Genomic DNA, 24,102 nt, shown 5'->3' with positions numbered 1-24,102 from the left:
GTCACAGAGGACCAAGTCCCACCCCCTCCTTACGTCCGACCAATCAGAGACGCGTCCCCGCCGCAGGTGACCGCGTCCTATAGGTCACGCATTCGCCCCGCCCCTCTGACCGGCAGCACCCTCCGCCAATCGGAGCCGCCCATCTCGCCCTAGCAACGGTTGCCACCAAAGATACTTGAGCGAAATCTAGGCTCCTCTTTGCCCAGTCACCGTCACTGGACCCCGCCCCCATCCCGCAGGGCCTCTGCCCGGAAATGACGCACTGCTCCGGCCGTTGCCCCGCAGACAGAGACGGAGCAGCGGGGCGGAAATGACATCTGGGCCAAGATGGAACCGGCCCGCACTGGACGGTGAGAACAAGGGGAGAGAAAGAAAGAATGAAAGGGGGAGAAAGAGGAGGGTGGAGAGAGAGAGAGAGAGGATCTGAGAGGGATGAGAGTCTGCAGGTTGGAAAAGGGGTGAAGTGAGTAGCGGGGGGAAGCAGGGAGCAAAGAGATTCAAGGGGGAGTGGGTTTGGTGCCGAGGGGAATGAATGGGGGGCAGGGAACTGGGGGAAGGGTTCAAGTGAGTCAAGGAAGGGGGTAGGGAGCCTGGTGGGGGTGGGGGAGGGAGCAAAGTGGGGTAAGGAGCAGGTGTTGCAGTTTAGGAAGTCAAATCAGGGCAGGATCTTCACTGAATGGCGGGACGCTGGGGGAATGTCTGGAGCCGAGGGATCTAGGAGTGCGGGTACGAGTTGGGCCGAAGGGCCTCTTTCCAACACTGTATCACTCTATGGCAAAGTGCTGGAGTAACTCAGCAGGTCAGGCAGAATCTGTGGAGAAGATAGACACAAAGTGCTGGAATAACTGAGTATATGAGAGGGATAGACAGAGTTGATGTGGACAAGCTTTTCCCTTTGAGAATAGGGAAGATTCAAACAAGAGGACATGACTTCAGAATTAAGGGACAGAAGTTTAGGGGTAATATGAGGGGGAACTTCTTTACTCAGAGAGTGGTAGCGGTGTGGAATGAGCTCCCAGTGGAAGTGGTGGAGGCAGGGTCATTGGTATCATTTAAAAATAAATTGGATAGGCATATGGATGAGAAGGGAATGGAGGGTTATGGTACGAGTGCAAGCAGGTGGGACTAAGGGGAAAAAAATTTGTTCGGCATGGACTTGTAGGGCCGAGATGGCCTGTTTCCGTGCTGTAATTGTTATATGGTTATAACTCAGCGGGACAGGCAGCATCTGTGGAGAAGATAGACACAAAGTGCTGGAATAACTCAGCGGGACAGGCAGCATCTGTGGAGAGAAGGAATGGGTTATGTTTTGAGTCAACAACATTTCTTTGGTTTAGTTTAGAGATGCAGCTTGGAAACAACAGGTCTTTCGGCGCTTGGAGTCCGTGCCGACCACCGATCACCCCGTACACTAGCACTATCCTACACGCATTAGGGACAATTTAGCAATTTTGCAGAGGCCGATTAATCTACAAATCTGAACGTCTTTGAAATATTGGATGAAACCGGAGCCCAAGGAGTAAAAACCCACGCAGGTCAAGGGGATAACGTACAAACTTCGCACAGACAGCACCGGTAGTCAGGATCGAGCCTGGGTCTCTGGCGGTGAGGCAGCAACTGCGCCATTGTGCTGAGCAGAATTATACTTGGCAGGGAACATAAAAAAACTGACTGCAAAAGTTTTTATAGATATGTGAAAAGAAAGAGATTAGTTAAAACAAATGTAGGTCCCTTGCAGTCAGAAACAGGTGAGTTGATCATGGGGAACAAGGATATGGCGGAGCAATTGAATAACTACTTTGGTTCCGTCTTCACTAAGGAAGACATAAATAATTTGCCGGAAATAGCAGGGGACCGCGGGTCAAAGGAGTTGGAGGAATTGAATGAAATCCAGGTTAGCCGGGAAGTGGTGTTGGGTAAATTGAATGGATTAAAGGCCGATAAATCCCCAGGGCCAGATAGGCTGCATCCCAGAGTACTTAAGGAAGTAGCTCCAGAAATAGTGGATGCATTAGTAATAATCTTTCAAAACTCTTTAGATTCTGGAGTAGTTCCTGAAGATTGGCGGGTAGCAAACGTAACCCCACTTTTTAAGAAGGGAGGGAGAGAGAAAATGGGGAATTACAGACCAGTTAGTCTAACATCGGTAGTGGGGAAACTGCCAGAGTCAGTTATTAAAGATGGGATAGCAGCACATTTGGAAAGTGGTGAAATCATTGGACAAAGTCAGCATGGATTTATGAAAGGTAAATCATGTCTGACGAATCTTATAGAATTTTTCGAGAATGTAACTAGTAGCGTGGATAGGGGAGAACCAGTGGATGTGGTGTATCTGGACTTCCAGAAGGCTTTCGACAAGGTCCCACATAAGAGATTAGTATACAAACTTAAAGCACACGGCATTGGGGGTTCAGTATTGATGTGGATAGAGAACTGGCTGGCAAACAGGAAGCAAAGACTAGGAGTAAACGGGTCCTTTTCACAATGGCAGGCAGTGACTAGTGGGGTACTGCAAGGCTCAGTGCTGGGACCCCAGCTATTTAAAATATATATTAATGATCTGGATGAGGGAATTGAAGGCAATATCTCCAAGTTTGCGGATGACACTAAGCTGGGGGGCAGTGTTAGCTGTGAGGAGGATGCTAGGAGACTGCAAGGTGACTTGGATAGGCTGGGTGAGTGTGCAAATGTTTGGCAGATGCAGTATAATGTGGATAAATGTGAGGTTATCCATTTTGGTGTCAAAAACGGGAAAGCAGACTATTATCTAAATGGTGGCCGATTGGGAAAGGGGGAGATGCAGCGAGACCTGGGTGTCATGGTACACCAGTCATTGAAGGTAGGCATGCAGGTGCAGCAGGCAGTAAAGAAAGCGAATGCTATGTTAGCTTTCATTGCAAAATGATTTGAGTATAGGAGCAGGGAGGTTCTACTGCAGTTGTACAGGGTCTTGGTGAGACCACACCTGGAGTATTGCGTACAGTTTTGGTCTCCAAATCTGAGGAAGGACATTATTGCCATAGAGGGAGTGCAGAGACGGTTCACCAGACTGGTTCCTGGGATGTCAGGACTGTCTTATGAAGAAAGACTGGATAGCCTTGGTTTATACTCTCTAGAATTTAGGAGATTGAGGGGGGATCTTATAGAAACTTACAAAATTCTTAAGGGGTTGGACAGGCTAGATGCAGGTAGATTGTTCCCGATGTTGGGGAAGTCCAGGACAAGGGGTCACAGCTTAAGGATAAGGGGGAAATCCTTTAAAATATTGATGAGAAGAACTTTTTCACACAGAGAGTGGTGAATCTCTGGAACTCTCTGCCACAGAGGGTAGTTGAGGCCAGTTCATTGGCTATATTTAAGAGGGAGTTAGATGTGGCCCTTGTGGCTAAGGGGATCAGGGGGTATGGAGAGAAGGCAGGTACGGGATACTGAGTTGGATGATCAGCCATGATCATATTGAATGGCGGTGCAGGCTCGAAGGGCTGAATGGCATACTCCTGCACCTAATTTCTATGTTTCTATATATAACGGTTTCCTCCGCCATAAATGCACCCAATATGTTTTAGTAATGTCCTGTTTGTCACCATGCTGACCCTCTGTGTTCCCCTCCTGCAAGGTTTAGGAGCCGTTGCTGTGGAAGGAGAGACGGGGACATGAGCGGCCATTGAGCGCGGCCAGTGTGCCGGTGAGCCCCCCCTGCTCAGTGGGCGGGCTGAGCTTCGATGGAGGACCACATGATGGGGCACAACAAGGAGAAGCGTTATGAGTGCGACGTCTGTGGCAAGGCATGGCAGAGCCCGAGCATGCTGGAGGCCCACCGGCGGGTACACACGGGAGAACGCCCCTTCAACTGCTCGGAGTGCGGCAAGAACTTCACCCGCTACAGCAGCCTGCTGCGGCACAACCGCGTGCACTCAGGCGAGAGTCCGTACACCTGCATTGATTGTAACAAGAGCTTCACCCAATCCAGCATCCTGCTGGCGCACCAGTGCACCCACACCGGCGAGCACCCCTACACCTGCGCCCAGTGCGGCAAGGGCTTCACCAACACCACCAAGCTGCTGAGGCACCAGCACACCCACACTGGCGAGCGCCCCTACACCTGTGTCCAGTGCGGCAAGGGCTTCACCAGATCCGACAGCCTGCTGGAGCACCAGCGCACCCACACCGGTGAGCGCCCCTACACCTGTGTCCAGTGCGGCAAGGGCTTCACCAGATCCGACAGCCTGCTGGAGCACCAGCGCACCCACACCGGTGAGCATCCCTACACCTGCACCCAGTGCGGAAAGGGCTTCACCAACACCACCAAGCTGCTGGAGCACCAGCGCACCCACTCAGGCGAGCGTCCCTACACCTGTGCCCAGTGCGGCAAGGGCTTCACCTACTCCCGGCAACCTGCTGGAGCACCAGCGCACCCACACCGGCGAGCGTCCCTACACCTGCGCCCAGTGTGGCAAGAGCTTCACCCACTCCAGCAGCCTGCTGGTGCATAAGCGCACCCACACCGGCGAGCGCCCATATACCTGCACCCAGTGTGGCAAGAGCTTCACCCACTCTGGCAGCCTGCTGGTGCATCAAGGTACCCACACTGATAAGCGCCCATATACCTGCGCCCAGTGTGGCAAGGGCTTCACCCTCTCCAGCAGCCTGCTGAAGCACCAGCGCACCCACACCGGCGAGCGCCCCTATACCTGCGCACAGTGTGGCAAGGGCTTCAACAACAACACCAAGCTGCTTGAGCACCAGCGCACCCACACCGGCGAGCGCCCCTACACCTGTGCCCAGTGTCACAAGAGCTTCACCCTCTCCAGCAGCCTACTGAGGCACCAACGCACCCACACAGGCGAGCGCCCCTATACCTGTGTCCAGTGCGGCAAGGGCTTCACCAGATCCAGCAACCTCCTGGAGCACCAGCGCACCCACACCGGCGAGCATCCCTACACCTGCACCCAGTGCGGCAAGGGCTTCACCAACACCACCAAGCTGCTGAGGCACCAGCGCACCCACACCGGCGAGCGCCCCTACACCTGTCTCCAGTGCGGCAAGGGCTTCACCAGATCCGACAGCCTGCTGGAGCACCAGCGCACCCACACCGGCGAGCGCCCCTACACCTGTGTCCAGTGCGGCAAGGGCTTCACCAGATCCGACAGCCTGCATGAGCACCAGCGCACCCACACCGGTGAGCATCCCTACACCTGTGCCCAGTGCGGCAAGGGCTTCACCAGATCCGACAGCCTGCTGGAGCACCAGCGCACCCACACCGGCGAGCATCCCTACACCTGTTCCCAGTGCGGCAAGGGCTTCACCAACACCACCAAGCTGCTGGAGCACGAGCACACCCACACCGGCGAGCGTCCCTACACCTGCGCCCAGTGTGGCAAGAGCTTCACCCACTCCAGCAGCCTGGTGGTGCATGAGCGCACCCACACCGGCGAGCGCCCATATACCTGCACCCAGTGTGGCAAGAGCTTCACCCACTCCAGCAGCCTGCTAAGGCACCAGCTCATCCACACAGGCGAGCGCCCCTACACCTGTGCCCAGTGCGGCAAGGGCTTCACCCGCTCCTCCAAGCTGCTGGCCCACCAGCGGATGCACGCCGGCGACCAGCCCTAAGACTGCCCGTACTGTGGTGAGGCGTTTGACAGCTCGCGGGGGTTGCGGCAGCACCGGCGGACCCACACCGGCGTGCAGCTGCTCCCACTGTGACAAGAGAGCATGGGGGCTGCATCGTTGTAAATGCATTTCGTTGTCTCTGTACTGTACACTGACAATGACAATTAAACTTGAATCTGAATCTGAATCTGATACACACCAGAGAGAGACCCTTTGTGTGAGCTGAGTGTGGCAAGTGTTTCACCCGCATGTCCAGTCTGTGGCAGCACCGGCGTACCCACAGCGGTGAGCGTCCCTTCCCCTGCCCGTCCCGTGGTAAGGGCTTAACCCACCTTGACCACCTGCTGGAGCACCGGCGAGTCCACACCGGCCAGCGCCCCTTCACCTGCCCACTCCGTGGCAAGGCCTTTGCACGCTCCTCCAGCTTGCTGGCACACCGCAATGTGGATAGGCGCTGTTTAGGTAAACACAAAATGCTGGAAGGCATGGGTAACATTTCTTGTCGGGAACCTCCTCAGTCTCGACCCGAATTGTCACCCAGTCCTCTCCAGAGATGCTGCCTGTCCCGATGAGTTTCTCCAGCATTTTGTGTCATTTTTTGTAAACCAGCATCTGCAGTTCCTTGTTTTTAAACCATTCTCTGCACCCTCCCCAAAGCCTCCACATCAGTCCTGTAGTGGAGTCACCACAACTGTATGCAATACTCCAAATGCTACCTGACCAATGTCCCTTAAAGCTGCACATATACATTCCTCTCTCCTTATCTCACATCCTTTTATTTCATTTTCTCTCGCCTCTGTCACTTACTCTTCTCATCTGCTGATCACGCCCTCATCTGTTAACATAGTGTCAGTCTGAAGAAGGGTCCTGACCTGAAACATCACCCTATCCATGTTCTCCACAGATGCTGCCTGACCCGCTGAGTTACTGCAGCACTTTGTGTTCGAGTCACGGTGATACAGTGTGGAAACAGGAACTTCGGCCCCACTTGCCCACACCGACCAAAATATCCCGGCTACACAAGTCCCACCTGCCTGCATTTGGTCCATATCCCTCCAAAGTTGTCCTATCCATGTACCTGTCTATAACTGTTTCTTAAACGTTGGGCTAGTCCCTGCCTCCTCAATTACCTCCTCCGGCAGCTTGTTCCATACACCCACCTGTTGAAAAGTTACCCCTCAGATTCCTATTAAATCCTTTCCCTTGAACCCATGAGCTCTGGTCCTCGATTCCCCCACTCTGGGCTAGAGATTCAGTGCATCTAACTAAATTGTGTTCTATGCAGGATTACAGGTAGCTACAGTTAGCTTTCATTGCAGCGAATGGTATGTTAGCTTTCATTGCAAAAGGATTTGAGTATAGGAGCAGAGAGGTTCTACTGCAGTTGTACAGGGTCTTGGTGAGACCACACCTGGAGTATTGCGTACAGTTTTGGTCTCCAAATCTGAGGAAGGACATTATTGCCATAGAGGGAGTGCAGAGACGGTTCACCAGACTGATTCCTGGGATGTCAGGACTGTCTTATGAAGAAAGACTGGATAGACTTGGTTTATTCTCTAGAATTTAGAAGATTGAGAGGGGATCTTATAGAAACTTACAAAATTCTTACGGGGTTGGACAGGCTAGATGCAGGAAGATTGTTCCCGATGTTAGGGAAGTCCAGGACAAGGGGTCACAGCTTAAGGATAAAGGGGAAATCCTTTAAAACCGAGATGAGAAGAACTTTTTTCACGCAGAGAGTGGTGAATCTCTGGAACTCTCTGCCACAGAGGGTAGTTGAGGCCAGTTCATTGGCTATATTTAAGAGGGAGTTAGATGTGGCCCTTGTGGCTAAGGGGATCAGGGGGTATGGAGAGAAGGCAGGTACGGGATACTGAGTTGGATGATCAGCCATGATCATATTGAATGGCGTGCAGGCTCGAAGGCCGAATGGCCTACTCCTGCACCTAATTTCTATGTTTCTATAGGTGAGGAAGTTTCTTGTGTCTTCCTCACCTATATCTACCTATCACTTCTGAGGAAGGGTCTCAACCTGACACATCACCCATTCCTTCTATCTAGAGATGCTACCTGTCCCGCTGAGTTTTGTGTCCACCTATCATTTGCCAGGTTCTGTCCAGCCCCCATCCCTTTTTCCTTCTTCCTCCCCCCCCCCCCCACCCTCTCCAATCAGTCTGAAGAAAGGTCCTGACTCAAAACATCGTCTGTCCATTCCCTGTACAGCAGTGGAGGAACTCAGTGGGTCAGGCCGCATCTGTGGAGGGAAGGCAATCTAAGGCGACCACTCCCACCTCTCCTTTCCACACCCCCACACCAAGCAGTCTGAAGAAGGGTCCTGACCTAGAATGTTGCCTGTCTATGCTCTACAGAGGTGCAAGTTACTCCAGGAGAATTGTGTCTCTTTTTGTAAACCAGCATCTGCTGTTCCTTGTATCTAGACTAGGCGTGCATTTCAATAGTCAATAGTCAATAGTCTATTTAGTCAATAGTCAATAGTTCCTTGTATCTAGACTAGGCGTGCATTTCACCCTACACTTGCGCTCAGTCCGCCAAGGCCAGCTGGATCTCCCGGTTGCCGACCATTTTAACTCCCCTTCCCACTCCCACACTGATCTTTCTGTCCTGGGCCTCCTCCATAGTCAGAGTGAGGTGACACAAACTGGAGGGACAGCACCTCATAGCTTACAGCCCCATGACATGAACATTGAATTCTCCAAATTAAGGAGACATCCCCCATCGTGGGCCATCTCTTCATCATTCCTCTGTCTTCTCGCTGGTGAAAGGCGTCAGGATTAATCCGGAGTCACCGCTTCCCGTCCCCAGGCCATTCCCCCTCAACTCTGAATGTTGGGATCTCGCTCTCCGCCCTTGGACGTCGGCAAGACTCCAGCTGCGGTAAACAAGGACTTTTACTCGGTAATTAAATAAATGTCTTTTTTTAAGCAAAACAAATGCAGGTGGGCCCCAAATAATCAGTGTCAACCGGGTGGCTCCACCAGCACTGGCTGCCTGGCCAACAGTCTGTCTGTCCCATCTACTGTTTTTATTATTTTAAGTATGTTTTAAAGGTAATTTTTAGTGTGTTTTGGTTTGTTTGATGGGTGGGGGAGGGAATTGGGGGAATTTTATTTTCAGTCACTTGACGGAGAAGCGATTTTTCTCCGTGTCGTATCTCCGCTCCTCTCTGCTGCCCAACAACTTGGAGTGTTGCGGCCTTTCCTGAAGACAAGCCCGGGGCTTCAAGCCGCGGGTGCGGCGCGGACTTTAACATTGCGGAGCCCGCGGTCTCCGGTAAGAAGAGGCCGACTCGGGAGCTCCATGCTACCGAGTGTTCCAATCCACCTGACGCCGGAGTTTCCGTCATTGAGACACTACGCCATCGGACAGCGGTGACTGCGGAGGGTTCAACAGCCGCGACCAGAGGTGAACAAATGAGGAAGATGCTTGAAATTGAATGTGGTTTCCGCTGTGGATGTTTCTGTTAAATGTTATTTTATGTGGCTGTGTGTCTTGTGGCTTTTTATTTAGTACGGCTGTATGGTAACTCAAATATCACTGCACATTAATTGGTATGTGTGACAATAAATTCTAACAAGGTTTCCTCTAATCTATCACTATTATTCTTTGTTCTCAACATTCTACATGTCTGTGTGAGCCAGGCTTGTGTTGGCCACACACGCTGCTGACTGCTGACATTTTCTCCCCCGACCAGAGACATATTTCCCGTCGCATTTCAACCAATATTTCTCCAGTTATTAACCTTAAAACAACAGCTTCAAAATATTAAAGGTTTCAGCGTTCTGTCCCCCCCTGCTCTCGCCCTGCCTTAACCCTCTTCCCCCCTCTCTCTCTCCTCCTCTCTCTCACCCTCCTCTCTCTCTCACCCTCCTCTCTCTCTCATCCTCTCTCTCTCATCCTCCTCTCTCCCCTCTATCTCTCTCCCCCACTCCCCTCCTCTCTCTCCCCCCTCCCTCTCTCTCCCCCCCTCCTCTCTCTCTCCCCCCCCCTCTCTCTCTCCCCCCCTCTCTCTCTCTCTCCCCCCCCCTCTCTCTCCCCCCCCCCCCTCTCCTCTCCCCCCCCCCCCCCTCTCCCCCCCTCCCCCTCTCTCTCTCCCTCCCCCCCTCCCCCCCCCCCCCTCCCCCCCCCCCCCTCCCCCCCCCCCTCCCCTCCCCTCCCCCCTCCCCCCCCCCCCCCCCCTCCCCCCTCCCCCCCCCCCCCCCCTCCCCTCCCCCCTCCCCCCCCCCCTCTCCCCCCCCTCCCTCCCCTCCCCTCCCTCCCCTTCTCTCCCTCCCTCCCCCTCCCTCCCCCCTCCCTCTCCCCCCCCCCTCTCTCCCCCCCTTCCCCCCTCTCCCCCTTCTCTCTCTCTCTCCCCCCCCCCCCCTCTCCCCCCCCCTCCCCTCCTCTCTCTCACTCTCCCGCTACCTTCTCCCCACCTCCTCTCTGCTCCTTCTCCTCCACCCCCACTCCCACCTCTAGCCACTCCCCACTCTCTCCCCTCCCTCCCCTCTACCCCCTCCCGTGTGTGTGTAGGGTGGTTAGTGTATGTGTGATGCCGCAGAGCCCCCCCGCAACCGCACATTGACGAGACGGGACCCAATGGGTCCCCCTGGTCTATTAACTTATAAACGTCTGGATGTTTGCTTGTGCGAAATCTCATTTTCAAACTTGAACTTTTTCTTTGATTCACATCTCCTCGAAAACCCAACGTGGTAACGGCGAATTTTTTACATGTTCCGGTAACGATTTACATCATCATTTCAAAAATCCCATCATCTGTAAATTTGATTTATTATTTCTTGAGTTTTTCCATGTAACCCCCCCCACACAACACAGTTCATAATTTCCTGAGTTTTTCCTCGCAAACCCCCCGACTCACAGTTAATTTTTTGCCTCCGGACTCGCTGTCCCTGCTCTGGTTTCCATGTTCCATGCCCTTCCTCTCTGCCCCCTTGCCCCCTATCTGTCCCAACTTCCTCTCTGCCCCTCCCTCCCTCTCTGCCTCCACCCTCTCTAGAGAATCCCCCCTCTCCCTCATTCCCCCTTCTTCCCCCCCCTCCTCTCTATTTCCCCTCCCCCCTGTATCCATACACTCCCCTTCCACCCTCTGCGCTGTCTCCCCCTCCAACCTCTGCCCTCTCCCTTCCCCCTCTCCCTCTCCCTGTCACTCCCCTCCCCCATCTCCACATCCACCTCAGTTCCTCCATCTCCCCCTGTCTCCTCCACCCTCCCCCACTCTGGCCCCTCTCTCCCCCTTCCCCCCCTCTGCACCCCCTCCACGCTTCCCCCCTGCCCCAACTCCCCTCCACCTCCCCCTCTTCTCTCCCTTATCTTCTCCCCCATCCCCCCACCTCCTTTCCCCTCCCTTCCCCCCCCCCCCCCCCCCCCCCCTCTCCTCCCTTCCACTCTCCGCCCTCCCCTTTCCGCCCACTCTACCCCCCCCTCCTCACTCTCCATCCCCACTGTTTTCAGCACACTGCCTGCTGGGCACTGTTTTCCAGGAGTGACGATACACCCTAATCCAAGCAACATTCTGGTAAACTGCTTCTTCAACCTCTCCAAATCCTCCACATCCTTCCTGTAACAGGCAGCCAGAACAGCACACAATGCTCCAAATACCGGCTAACCAAAATCATACAGGCCGGGTTGCCAGATGACTCCCTAACCCTTGTATTTATTGCTCCATCCGATGATACAAGCAGACCACACGTCGTCTTTCCCACTGTACTTGTGTTGCCACTTTCAGAGAGCTATCATCATCATCATCCTTTATTATCTTGCAACAGTAATACAGTGCAAAATGAGAAGACGTTTTCCCAGGGAATACCGGAGCATCGCACATAAAACTTAAATATTTCACGCAAAAAATAAAAACAATAAAAAAACAATCCAGTTCCTGATAAAACAGTACGAATTGTTTAAAAAAGTGCAGGTAAAAAAAGCAACATTAAAATACAAGTAAAAACAGTCATAAAATGTCCAGGGCAGCTGATTTAAGTGGCCAGAGCCAGCGCCAGCGTTATTACTCAGTACCAGTTATTAAATTGTCAGTGCAAAGCACCAGAATCAGGTGGAGTGACTGTTTAGCAGCCTCACAGCCTGTGGAAGGAAGCTGTTTAGCAGTCTGGTTGTTCAGGCTTTGATGTTACAGTATCTCTTTCCTGATGGACTTGTTATCCTAATCCCCTTGATCACCACTGCTGCTAGGTGTCTTGCTTTTCACTGTATAACCCAGGTGCAGGAGGCTAACTGGCCCCTTGAGCTTGCTCCGCCCTTCACTAAGGTCAAGAATGATGCAGATTTGATCCCAACATCACTTTCTAACTCACTCCCTTGCTTCTTTTGTTGATGAAATGCTTGGCATCACTGGCTTGAATATATTCATTGTCCCTTGCCCCATAGTTCTCTGGCAGAGCAAGAAGCAAAGGAGAATTTCTGCACGATTCTGAAATGATGATCATGACATTACAAGATGTACAAAATGGCGGCGCGCACAGTCGCAGCGGCTCGAAGCTCTCCCTTTCGGTGCTTTTTTTGTGTGTTTTTGTTTGTATGTCTGTTTGACAATGTTACGTTTCATCGTGCGAATCTCACCTTCAGCCGACAGGATCTTCTGATTATCGGATTACAGTGTAAACAGGCAGTTAAGAGTGTTTTTCTGCATTCACGCAACATACCGGAGGAGATAGCCAGGACACCGGGCTCTCCGTGGATTGTTGTCGGCCCCAGCAAACGCCGGAGACGGAGGAGGCACAGGAAGCAAAAGCGTGGTCGCCGGTCCGGACTACTCGCTAGGCTAAGGCAACAACCACATAAACCACCGCTACCCAGCATCATTCTCACCAACGCCAGATCCATCACCAACAAAATGGACGAACTAAGACTACAGGTCGCCGCAAACAAATTCATCGCGGACAGTTGCATTCTGCTAATAACAGAGACGTGGCTACACGCACTTGTACCGGACGGAGCCATTGAGCTAGCAGGCCACACAGCATTTCGCTGGGATAGAAACAAAGACTCCGGTAAGAGCAAAGGAGGGGGGTTATGCATCTACGTTCACAACAACTGGTGCACAAATACCACAATCATAGACAGACACTGTTCTGCTGATTTGGAGTACCTGATAGTTAGATGCAGGCCTTTCTACCTTCCACGTGAGTTTACCATGGTCATAGTTACAGCTGTGTATATCCCACCAGATGCTAATGCTAGCATAGCCCTAGGCTACCTCCATAGCGCTATCAGCAAACAAGAGAACACCTACCCCAAAGCAGCCCATATCATAGCTGGTGATTTCAATCACGCAGACTTAAAATCAGTTCTCCCCAAGTTTGAACAACACATCAAATGTGCAACCAGGGGAGAAAATACATTAGACAAGGCCTACTCAAACATCAAGAAGGGGTTTAGAGCCACACCACTACCACACTTAGGCCAGTCGGATCACCTATCCATTCACTTAGCACCAGCATACACCCCCCTCAGGAGAAAAGCTCAACCCACCACCAGGACTGTTAAAACTTGGCCTGAAGGAGCTTCCTCACAGCTACAGGACTGCTTTGAAAGGACAAACTGGGACATTTTTGCAAATCAGGACTTGGAGGAGTACACATCCACGGTACTCTTTTACATCCAGAACTGTGTTGACAACGTCACCGTCGACAAACTCAACCGGGTGTACCCCAACCAGAAGCCGTGGATGACAAAAGAGGTCCAAACTCTCCTCAAGGACCGCAACACAGCCTTCAGGTCTGGCGACAGAGCCCTGTACAGCGCTGCTAGAGCCAACCTGAAGAAAGGCATCAGGGATGCCAAAGTGGCCCACAAGTGGAAGATAGAGGACCACTTTAACAACAACGATCCACGGCGGGTGTGGCAGGGCATCCAGCACATCACCAACTACAAGCCCAGCAACAGCACGACGGCCGATGGTGACGCCTCACTGGCAGAGGAGCTGAACTGCTTCTTTGCTCGCTTCGAGGCAGAACCAGAAGAGTTTGTCACCATTCTCCCACCAGCCCCTAACAACAACAACTACACCCTCACTGTGCAGGAGCATGAAGTGAGGCGGGTGCTCAGGGCGGTGAACCCGAGGAAGGCTGCCGGCCCGGATGGCGTGACAGGAAGGGTTCTGAAGGAATGTGCAGACCAGCTCTCCGAGGTCTTCACGAAAATCTTCAACCTGTCCCTGTCCAAATCCATCATCCCACCGTGCCTGAAGTCTGCCACAATCATCCCACTACCAAAAAAGCCTGTTATCAGCGGCCTTAACGACTACCGACCGGTCGCTCTCACACCAGTCATCATGAAGTGTTTCGAGAGGCTGGTCCAGCAGCACATCAAAGCCTGCCTCCCGCCCACCTTCGATCCACACCAGTTTGCCTACAGAGCAAATGGGTCCACTGAGGATGCCATCACCACTGCTCTTCACACTGCACTGACCCACCTCGAACACCAGGGGAGCTATGTGAGGATGCTTTCATTGACTTTAGCTCCGCCTTCAATACCATCATCCCCAGCAGACTGGTCACCAAACTCATGGATTTAGGACTCTCCCAACCCATCTGCCTCTGGATCAAGGACTTTCTGTCTAACCGCCCCCAGACCGTCAGACTGGGCCATCACCTCTCCACCCCCATCACACTCAGCACCGGCTCCCCACAGGGCTGTGTGTTGAGCCCCCTCCTCTATACCCTCTACACCCACGATTGTGCCCCCGCCCACTCCACCAACACCATCGTCAAGTTTGCGGACGACACGACTGTGGTTGGACGTATCTCAGGAGATGAGACAGCCTACAGGGAGGAAGTCCAAAGACTGGCAGCGTGGTATTCAGACAACAACCTCATCCTAAACACCACAAAAACAAAGGAAATTATCATAGACTTCCGTAAGAACAGTGCAGCCCCCAAACCCCTATTCATAAATGGGGACTGTGTGGAAAGGGTCTCAGACTTCAGATTCCTGGGCACACAAATTACGGAGGATCTCTCCTGGACTACAAACACCACCACAGCAGTCAAGAAGGCCCAGCAGCGACTCTACTTTCTGAGGATCCTCAGGAAAAACAACCTGGAGGAGAAGCTGCTGGTGTCCTTCTACCGCTGCTCCATCGAGAGTGTGCTGGCATACTGTATAACCACATGGTATGCCAGCTGCTCTGCAGCGGACAGGAGAGCCCTTCAAAGGATCATCAACACCGCACAAAAAATCACTGGCTGCCCACTGCCCTCAATGAAGGACATCTTCAGCTCTCGCTGCCTTGGCAGGGCAGCCAACATCCTGAAGGACCCTTCCCACCCTGGACACAACCTGTTCCACCTGCTGCCCTCTGGCAGACGGTACAGGTCTTTCAAAACTCGCACAAACAGACTCAGAGACAGCTTCTACCCCATAGCCGTACGTGAACTTAACAATGCAAAATAAGAAATAACACTCACATTCAACTGAATGATTCTACCTCAGCTGCTATTGTTATTTATCTGTAATTTTTTTTATATGTATATATTTTTACCTTTTCTTATATATTTAAAATTGCTCTTGTGAATCGCACCGTGGGATTGACTTTTAAATTTTGTTGTACCATGTGCAATGACAATAAAGAGATTCATTCAGATTCATTCATTATACCCGCACAAGGAGTACGTTCCTCATTGCATTCAAGTTGGGTCTTCCTCCGAATCGTATTTCAATAAAATCGTCTCTTTCTTGGAAATTTGTGAGTTTTGGCTCTTCTTCTTCCATCAGCCATTTCATCCCTGGAATTGGTTTCTACACGGAGTCCAATGTGAATCTCTACACTCAGTTCTCCAGATGTGGTCTTTATAGATTGGCTGGTGGACAGAATCCAACATAGTATTCAGACAGTTCTGGCTGAGGCGTCAGTGGGTAAGGACTTTGGGACCAGTATCCACAGTTCTACTAGCTTTCAAATTGTGTGCAAAAGGACAGTTCTGGCCTTCAAGGTAAAATTCTACATTGGGCATGGACAACTTTGACAGTATGGGATAGGTCTGGGTGAGTCCCATGTGTCATGTTGTTGGTGGACTCAGCTATGTTTGGTTTATCTTAGTCCAGGCAGGAGTCTCCTGAGGATTATGTGGAGGCCTTTCAACAGTCTGGTCTGAGTGACTCTGACGAGTTTGTCGCCTTATATTTTACACATATTTGGATGAACTACTTTTTCAATGTTTTATGTGGTGGGAGGGGGAGGGGGTCGGGGGGAGCCTTTTTTTCAGTTTCTTACCTTGCGGGATAAGCGATGATTTTTTGCGTTGCATCTTCGGTCGCTCTGCGCCCTGCCATGGATGGAGCTAGAGGCCTCCACGGACTGACTTGAGCCCCACATCGGAACTGATCCCTTATCTGCTGACTTATCATCGAGAGTTTGCAGTCTCAGGAGAGGCCAAGTCGGGAAGCTCCAATGATGCGGAGCACAAAATTCTTAAGGGGTTGGACAGGCTGGGTGCAGGAAGATTATTCCCGATGTTGGGGAAGTCCAGAACAAGGGGTCACAGTTTAAGGATAAGGGGGAAATCTTTTAGGACCGAGATGAGAAAAACATTTTTTCCCACAGAGAGTGGTGAATCTCTGGAATTCTCCGCCACAGAAGGTAGTTGAGGCCAGTTTGCCTCGACGCTGCAGTTGGAGAAGAACAAAGGGAAGAGATAAAGACTTTGCCTTCCATCACAGTGAGGAGGAATTGGAGATTCACTGTGATGGATGTTTATGTAAACTGTGTTAAGTGTTGGTCTTGGGGTTTTTTTTGTAATGTAAAAAACTGTAGAAGTGAAATTTCGTTCAAACCTAGGTTTGAATGACAATAAATATTATTCCATATATTTAAGAGGGAGTTAGATGTGGCCCTTGTGGCTAAAGGGATCAGGGGGTATGGAGAAAAGGCAGGTACAGGATACTGAGTTGGATGATCAGCCATGATCATATTGAATGGCTGAATGGCCTACTCCTGCACCTATATTCTTTGTTTCTAATAAAGTATGGTTGTGATTAACTGAAAATAACAGGACACCGTTGACGCACAGGCTGCAGTGCACAAGTCACCAGTCTGAAGAAGGGTTTTGGCCCGAAACGTCGCCTATTTCCTTCGCTCCATAAACAGAGAATAAGAGAGGGTGGGTTTCTTAAATGTGTATATTTTAATGCTAGGAGCATTGTAAGAAAGGTGGATGAGCTTAGAGTCTGGATTGACACCTGGAAGTATGATGTTGTGGCGATCAGTGAAACATGGTTGCAGGAGGGCTGTGATTGGAAACTAAATATTCCAGGATTTCGTTTGCTTCAGGTGTGACAGAATTGGGGGGGCAAGAGGTGGAGGTGTTGCATTGCTTATCAGGGAAGATATTACAGCAGTGCTTTGGCAGGATAGATTAGAGGGCTCGTCTAGGGAGGCTATTTGGGTGGAACTGAGAAATGGGAAAGGGGTAGCAACACTTATAGGGGTGTATTATAGACCGCCAAATGGGGAGCGAGAATTGGAAGAGCAAATATGTAAGGAGATTGCAGATATTAGTAGTAAGCACAAGGTAGTGATTGTGGGAGATTTCAATTTTCCACACATAGACTGGGAAACACATTCTGTAAATGGGCTGGATGGGTTGGAGTTTGTAAAATGTGTGCAGGATAGTTTTTTTTGCAGCAATACATAGAAGTACCTACTAGAGAAGGGGCGGTGCTGGACCTCCTGTTAGGAAATGAGATGGGTCAGGTGGCAGAGGTATGCGTTGGGGAACAGTTCGGGTCCAGTGATCACAATACCATTAGTTTCAATATAATTATGGAGAGGGACAGAACTGGACCTAGGGTTGAGATTTTTGATTGGAGAAAGGCTAACTTTGAGGAGATGCGAAAGGATTTAAAAGGAGTAAATTGGGACAGTTTGTTTTATGGGAAAGATGTGGAAGAGAAATGGAGTACATTTAAAGGTGAAATTTTAAGAATCTTTATGTCCCTGTTCGGTTGAAAGGAAATCGTAAAAATTGTAAAGAGCCATGGTTTTCAAGGGAAATTGGACACTTGGTTCGGAAAAAGAGGGAGATCTACAATAATTATAGGCAGAGTAGAGTAAATGAGGTGCTTGAGGAGTATAAAGAATGTAAAAACAATCTTAAGAAAGAAATTAGAAAAGCTAAAAGAAGATGTGAGGTTGCTTTGGCAAATAAGGTGAAAGTAAATCCGAAGGGTTTCTACCGCTATATTAATAGCAAAAGGATAACGAGGGATAAAATTGGTCCATTAGAGAGTCAGAGTGGACAACTATCTGCAGAGCCAAAAGAGATGGGGGAGATATTGAACAGTTTCTTTTCTTTGGTATTCACCAAGGAGAAGGATATTGAATTATGTGAGGTAAGGGAAACAAGTAGAGTAGCTATGGAAACTATGAGATTCAAAGAAGAGGAAGTACTGACACTTTTGAGAAATATAAAAGTGGATAAGTAAACCTAGCAATTATAGACCTGTTAGTTTGACGTCAGTGGTGGGCAAATTAATGGAAAGAATACTTAGAGATAATATATATAAGCATCTGGATAAACAGGGTCTGATTAGGAACAGTCAACATGGATTTGTGCCTGGAAGGTCATGTTTGACTAATCTTCTTGAATTTTTTGAAGATGTTACTCGGGAAATTGATGAGGGTAAAGCAGTGGATGTTGTGTATTTGGACTTCAGTAAGGCCTTTGACAAGGTTCTTCATGGAAGGTTGGTTAAGAAGGTTCAATGGTTGGGTATTAATGGTGGAGTAGCAAGATGGATTCAACAGTGGCTGAATGGGAGATGCCAGAGAGTAATGGTGGATGGTTGTTTGTCAGGTTGGAGGCCAGTGACGAGTGGGGTGCCACAGGGATCTGTGTTGGGTCCACTGTTGTTTGTCATGTACATCAATGATCTGGATGATGGTGTGGTAAATTGGATTAGTAAGTATGCAGATGATACTAAGATAGGTGGGGTTGCGGGTAATGAAGTAGAGTTTCAAAGTCTACAGAGAGATTTATGCCAGTTGGAAGAGTGGGCTGAAAGATGGCAGATGGAGTTTAATGCTGATAAGTGTGAGGTGCTACATCTTGGCAGGACAAATCAAAATAGGACGTACATGGTAAATGGTAGGGAATTGAAGAATGTAGGTGAACAGAGGGATCTGGGAATAACTATGCACAGTTCCCTGAAAGTGGAATCTCATGTAGATAGGGTGGTAAAGAAAGCTTTTGGTGTGCTGGCCTTTATAAATCAGAGCGTTGAGTATAGAAGTTGGGATGTAATGTTAAAATTGTACAAGGCATTGGTGAGGCCAATTCTGGAGTATGGTGTACAATTTTGGTCGCCTAATTATAGGAAGGATGTCAACAAAATAGAGAGAGTACAGAGGAGATTTACTAGAATGTTGCCTGGGTTTCAGCAACTAAGTTACAGAGAAAGGTTGAACAAGTTAGGGCTTTATTCTTTGGAGCGTAGAAGGTTAAGGGGGGACTTGATAGAGGTTTTTAAAATGATGAGAGGGATAGGCAGAGTTGACGTGGAAAAGCTTTTCCCACTGAGAGTAGGGAAGATTCAAACAAGGGGACATGACTTGAGAATTAAGGGACTGAAGTTTAGGGGTAACATGAGGGGGAACTTCTTTACTCAGAGAGTGGTGGCTGTGTGGAATGAGCTTCCAGTGAAGGTGGTGGAGGCAGGTTCGTTTTTATCATTTAAAAATAAATTGGATAGTTATATGGACGGGAAGGGAATGGAAGGTTATGGTCTGAGCGCAGGTATATGGGACTAGGGGAGAATATGTGTTCGGCACGGACTAGAAGGGTCGAGATGGCCTGTTTCCGTGCTGTAATTGTTATATGGTTATAGATGCTGCTGCACCCGCTGAGTTTCTCCAGCATTTTTGTGTACCTGGCAAGTCACCGGATGGGCGGCGCTTCCTTCCTCCGGCCAGTTGTGGCCAAAGATCTTAGAGCAGAGCTGTTTGGTTGTGGCGGCGGCGGCGGGTTGTGTCCGGGCGCGGGCCCGGGGCTCGAGGCCCGGGGAGCGGAGCTGCGGGACCCGGGACCCCTCTGTCCGGCCGGGGAGTGGGGCACCAGTTTGCCATCGGTGAGTATTTCATCCGCCGGTCCGCAGTGGACGGGTGTAATCTTGGGTAGAGACTTGTGTTAAATTTCCCCATTGGAGTTCTTCTACTTCTTCTTCTTTGGAGTTTTACGGCAGCCGGCATCCGCAATGTTGCATTGCTGCCACCTTCTGGCTTCATTCCACAGTACTCATGTCTTAATATTAGATCCTTTTTATAAGCCCAGAGGCCCTCAAGAAATCAAACAACAACTTTATTCCTTTTCCTTTCCCTCCACACTCTAGAATGTTCTTTACTGATATTTCTGTCAATCCAATTTTCCTCATTTCAATGATCATAAATCCTCTTTCTGTCTCATATCTCCTACATGCAACTAGGGCATGCTGAACTGTTTCTGGTTGATGGCATTCCTCACACAGCCCAGTAGGGTGTTTTCCCAATATTTTTAATGTGCCCCTATTGGAGTTGAGTTGCTCTTAACCATATAATATAACCAATTACAGCACGGAAAAAAGCCATCTCGGCCCTTCAAGTCCATGCCGAACAATGTTGTCCCCCGCCCCCCCAGTCCCATCTACCTGTGCTCTTGTCTGTGAGGACATTGAATTTTTAGTTGTGACTAAATGTGTCGCAGTGATAGTTTGAAGTGGAAATGTTCAGCAACAGCTGCTGCTGCTGCGTTTTGTCATTGGATGTGTTTGTGGAGATTCATGTTGCACAATGACACAGATCTGTAAAGTTGTAAAGTAAATGTTGGACTTTGTTTCAGTTACAAAATGGCCCAATGTTCACGGTATTTTTTATAATGAGATTCAGGCATCAGATATTGAACTCGTTTTCTCCGTTTTCATTTATTTTTGGCGAGCAACTTGCTCTGTTGCCAGAGTAAAGGAGTGCTGCTCGTTTTTATCACCCTCTGGTCACAGCGGAGAGAGTGATCCCAGGAGACGGTGCAGCAGAATGGTAACAAGAGGAAAATATACTTTGAGGATTTGTAGCATGGAAGGCATTTTGTACATATTTGAATAATGAAATGCGAACTAACGAGTTGGGAGTGTCGGGTATGTGAGTGGAAGTATGGCATTTACACAAATCTATTGACCCGGCTAACATATGGCTTTTGTAACTATTTGGGGCATGGAAATTTAAAGAAACATTGCTATTCCAGAAGATCTGAGGAATAAGATAAAATGCTGCCATGCTGGAAACACTCAGCAGATTGAGCTGCATTTGATTTAAGTCCCAGTTGTGATAATGGATCATCTACCATTGCACTTTGCACAGTTTTCAGTATTTACTATTTTTATCAATGAAGTAAATGCACTTTGTCTTTATTACACTGTACGAAAAATGGTAAGTTTGTGCTTGACCCGATCCCACACAGTAGTAAGATAACCAAATATGTTTGAATTAGATGCTGGAGGTTAATTAAAGGTAGAGAGAGATCATCTATCCACAGCTGGGATAGTTCAGGACCAGAAGAAGTGCCATTTAAAAGACATAGACACATAGAAAATAGCTGCAGGAGTAGGCCATTTGGCCCTTCGAGCCTGCATCGCCATTCAATATGATCATGGCTGATCATCCAACTCAGTATCCAGTACCTGCATTCTCTCCATTAGCCATTAGGGCCACTTCTAACTCCCTCTTAGATATAGCCAATGAACTGGCCTCAACTACCTTCTGTGGCAGAGAATTTCACAGATTCACCACTCTCCGTGTGAAAAATGTTTTTCTCATCTTGGTCCTAAAAGATTTCCCCCTTATCCTTAAACTGTGACCCCTTGATCTGGAATTTCCCAACATCAGGAACAATCTTCCTGCATCTAGCCTGTCCAACCCCTTAAGAATTCTGTAAGTTTCTATAAGTTTCTATCCATCTTCTAAATTCTAGCGAGTACAAGCCGAGTCTATCCAGTCTTTCTTCATATGAAAGTCCTGACATTAATTATTTGCCAAAATATATTTCTCAATGTTTCTTGTTTAAAGCCTGCACAGGCTTGTCTGTTATTAGATGATAAATAAATAAGTAGTTTGGGTGATTGCAGGCTTTAAACAAGAAACATTGAGAAATATATTTTGGCAAATAATTAAATGTCCTGATTTTGTCCAACTAACAGCTGACAATTATCCCATTCCTTAGCTTGCATCTGAGTAAAATTTATTTCAAAACGCATTGATAGTTTACGATTATTTAAATGGTAAATGTAGCTTCAGAAGCGTTTTCATTTTGCATGTTAAAACCCACCTGAGAACCATGGGCGATTTTGCAATTTTACTGACGGATTTTTCACTTTTACAACTTTTCATATAACAAATGAATAAAGATAAAACGTCAATGATGCCTTACTTTTGATGAAATGCAGCGAGCAAACGCGATAATTCCCGATATTTTCTATCTTTATATCTCCACGGCGAATGTCCGCTGACCACTTCCGCTGTTGTTGCCCCTTCAGTTCACTCTTGTATTTTCCTTCGTTTTTATCTATCTTCTGGACTGTAAAGTAAGATAATTGTGCCTCACGGTCACCCCGACTGGCACAGTTATTTACAGCTCAAAAACGGGCCGTTTTCGCGGTTTTTAACGGGTGTGAAAGTGCGCTTTTTCAGCATCAATAACATGTACCGGAAGTGACGCTTGTACCTCAGTTGGATTTTGCTGTCACGTGGGTGAGGATCTATGCTCCAGTGACCTTTCGTGAAACATAGAAAACATAGAAATTAGGTGCAGGAGTAGGCCATTCGGCCCTTCGAGCCTGCACCGCCATTCAATATGATCATGGCTGATCATCCAACTCAGTATCCCGTACCTGCCTTCTCTCCATACCCCCTGATCCCCTTAGCCACAAGGGCCACATCTAACTCCCTCTTAAATATAGCCAATGAACTGGCCTCAACTACCCTCTGTGGCAGAGAGTTCCAGAGATTCACCACTCTCTGTGTGAAAAAAAGTTCTTCTCATCTCGGTTTTAAAGGATTTCCCCTTTATCCTTAAGCTGTGACCCCTTGTCCTGGACTTCCCTAACATCGGGAACAATCTTCCTGCATCTAGCCTGTCCAACCCCTTAAGAATTTTGTAAGTTTCTATAAGATCCCCTCTCAATCTTCTAAATTCTAGAGAGTATAAACCAAGTCTATCCAGTCTTTCTTCATAAGACAGTCCTGACATCCCAGGAATCAGTCTGGTGAACCGTCTCTGCACTCCCTCTATGGCAATAATGTCCTTCCTCAGATTTGGAGACCAAAACTGTACGCAATACTCCAGGTGTGGTCTCACCAAGACCCTGTACAACTGCAGTAGAACCTCTCTGCTCCTATACTCAAATCCTTTTGCAATGAAAGCTAACATACCATTCGCTTTCTTTACTGCCTGCTGCACCTGCATGCCTACCTTCAATGATTGGTGTACCATGACACCCAGGTCTCGCTGCATCTCCCCCTTTCCCAATCGGCCACCATGAAATCACCCTATTGATAAGACAAGCATGAATTTGAGGGACTGAATCGGTCTCAAGAAGGGTCTTGACCTGAAACGTCACCCATTAAAAAACAAAACCTTCTCCCCAGAGATGCTGCCTATCTCGCTGAGTTACTCCAGCATTTTGTGTCTACCTACAATATAAACCAACTTCTGCAGTTCTTTCCAACACGATTGACAGCGTGTGATGTCACAGCCGAAGGTGTTGGCCTGTTCCTTTGAATTGTTGTCTAATACCAGCTTTTAATCTGTGTATTACAGAACAGAGGGACGCATGAACGGCAGTCACCACCGTGGCTGATGGGGCGAACCAGGGAGGAGATCCAGTGGCCTCGCCAACGAGGGCAGACGACGGTGTGTTGCAGAATTACGTCAGATATAAATGTCCCAACAATGTGACTGGATCAGATTGCCTGACCTGCAGCACACAAGGGAAGAGGGAATAGGGGATCAACGGAAGGGCGAGAAACCAGAGCCAGAGGGAGTACAGGAATGATTGGGCAGGTAGGTCTGTATTATGGTCATTTGATGGGTATAAAAGACTGCCTAGGATGCTGGAGAACGAACATGTGATCATTGGAGGTTTTTAAAAGGGGAGAAACTCTGCTCTGACTCAGCGTGGCTGTCAGCGGAAGAAACAAATAAAATCAAACAAAATAGGGAAAGTACAGAGGAAATCTACTAGAATGATGCCTGGTTTCAGCAACTACAAGAAAGGGACAGAGAAAGGCTGGAGGGTGGGAACAGTTTAGGGCTTTAGGAAGGGGAGCGCAGAAGGACTAAGGGGACTTGATAGAGGTTTTTAAAATGATGAGAGGGGATAGACAGAGTTGACGTGGAAAAGCTGTTCCCACTGAGAGTAGGGAAGATTCAAACACAGGGACATGACATGAGAATTAAGGGACTGAAGTTTAGGGGTAACATGAGGGGGAACTTC

At 49.1% G+C, this 24,102-nt stretch overlaps 1 pseudogene; it reads left to right on the top strand.

Moving 5' to 3' along the window:
* The first annotated feature begins 206 nt into the window (after nucleotides 1-206).
* LOC129693974 (zinc finger protein 271-like) overlaps nucleotides 207-24,102 on the top strand; it is a 42,721-nt pseudogene continuing 18,825 nt past the window's right edge.

Source organism: Leucoraja erinacea, unplaced genomic scaffold (assembly GCF_028641065.1).
Source record: "Leucoraja erinacea ecotype New England unplaced genomic scaffold, Leri_hhj_1 Leri_512S, whole genome shotgun sequence".
Classification (NCBI taxonomy): Eukaryota; Metazoa; Chordata; class Chondrichthyes; order Rajiformes; family Rajidae; genus Leucoraja; species Leucoraja erinaceus.
The sequence above is the reverse complement of the archived record's forward strand: the minus strand, read 5'-3'. Positions and strand labels throughout refer to the sequence as shown.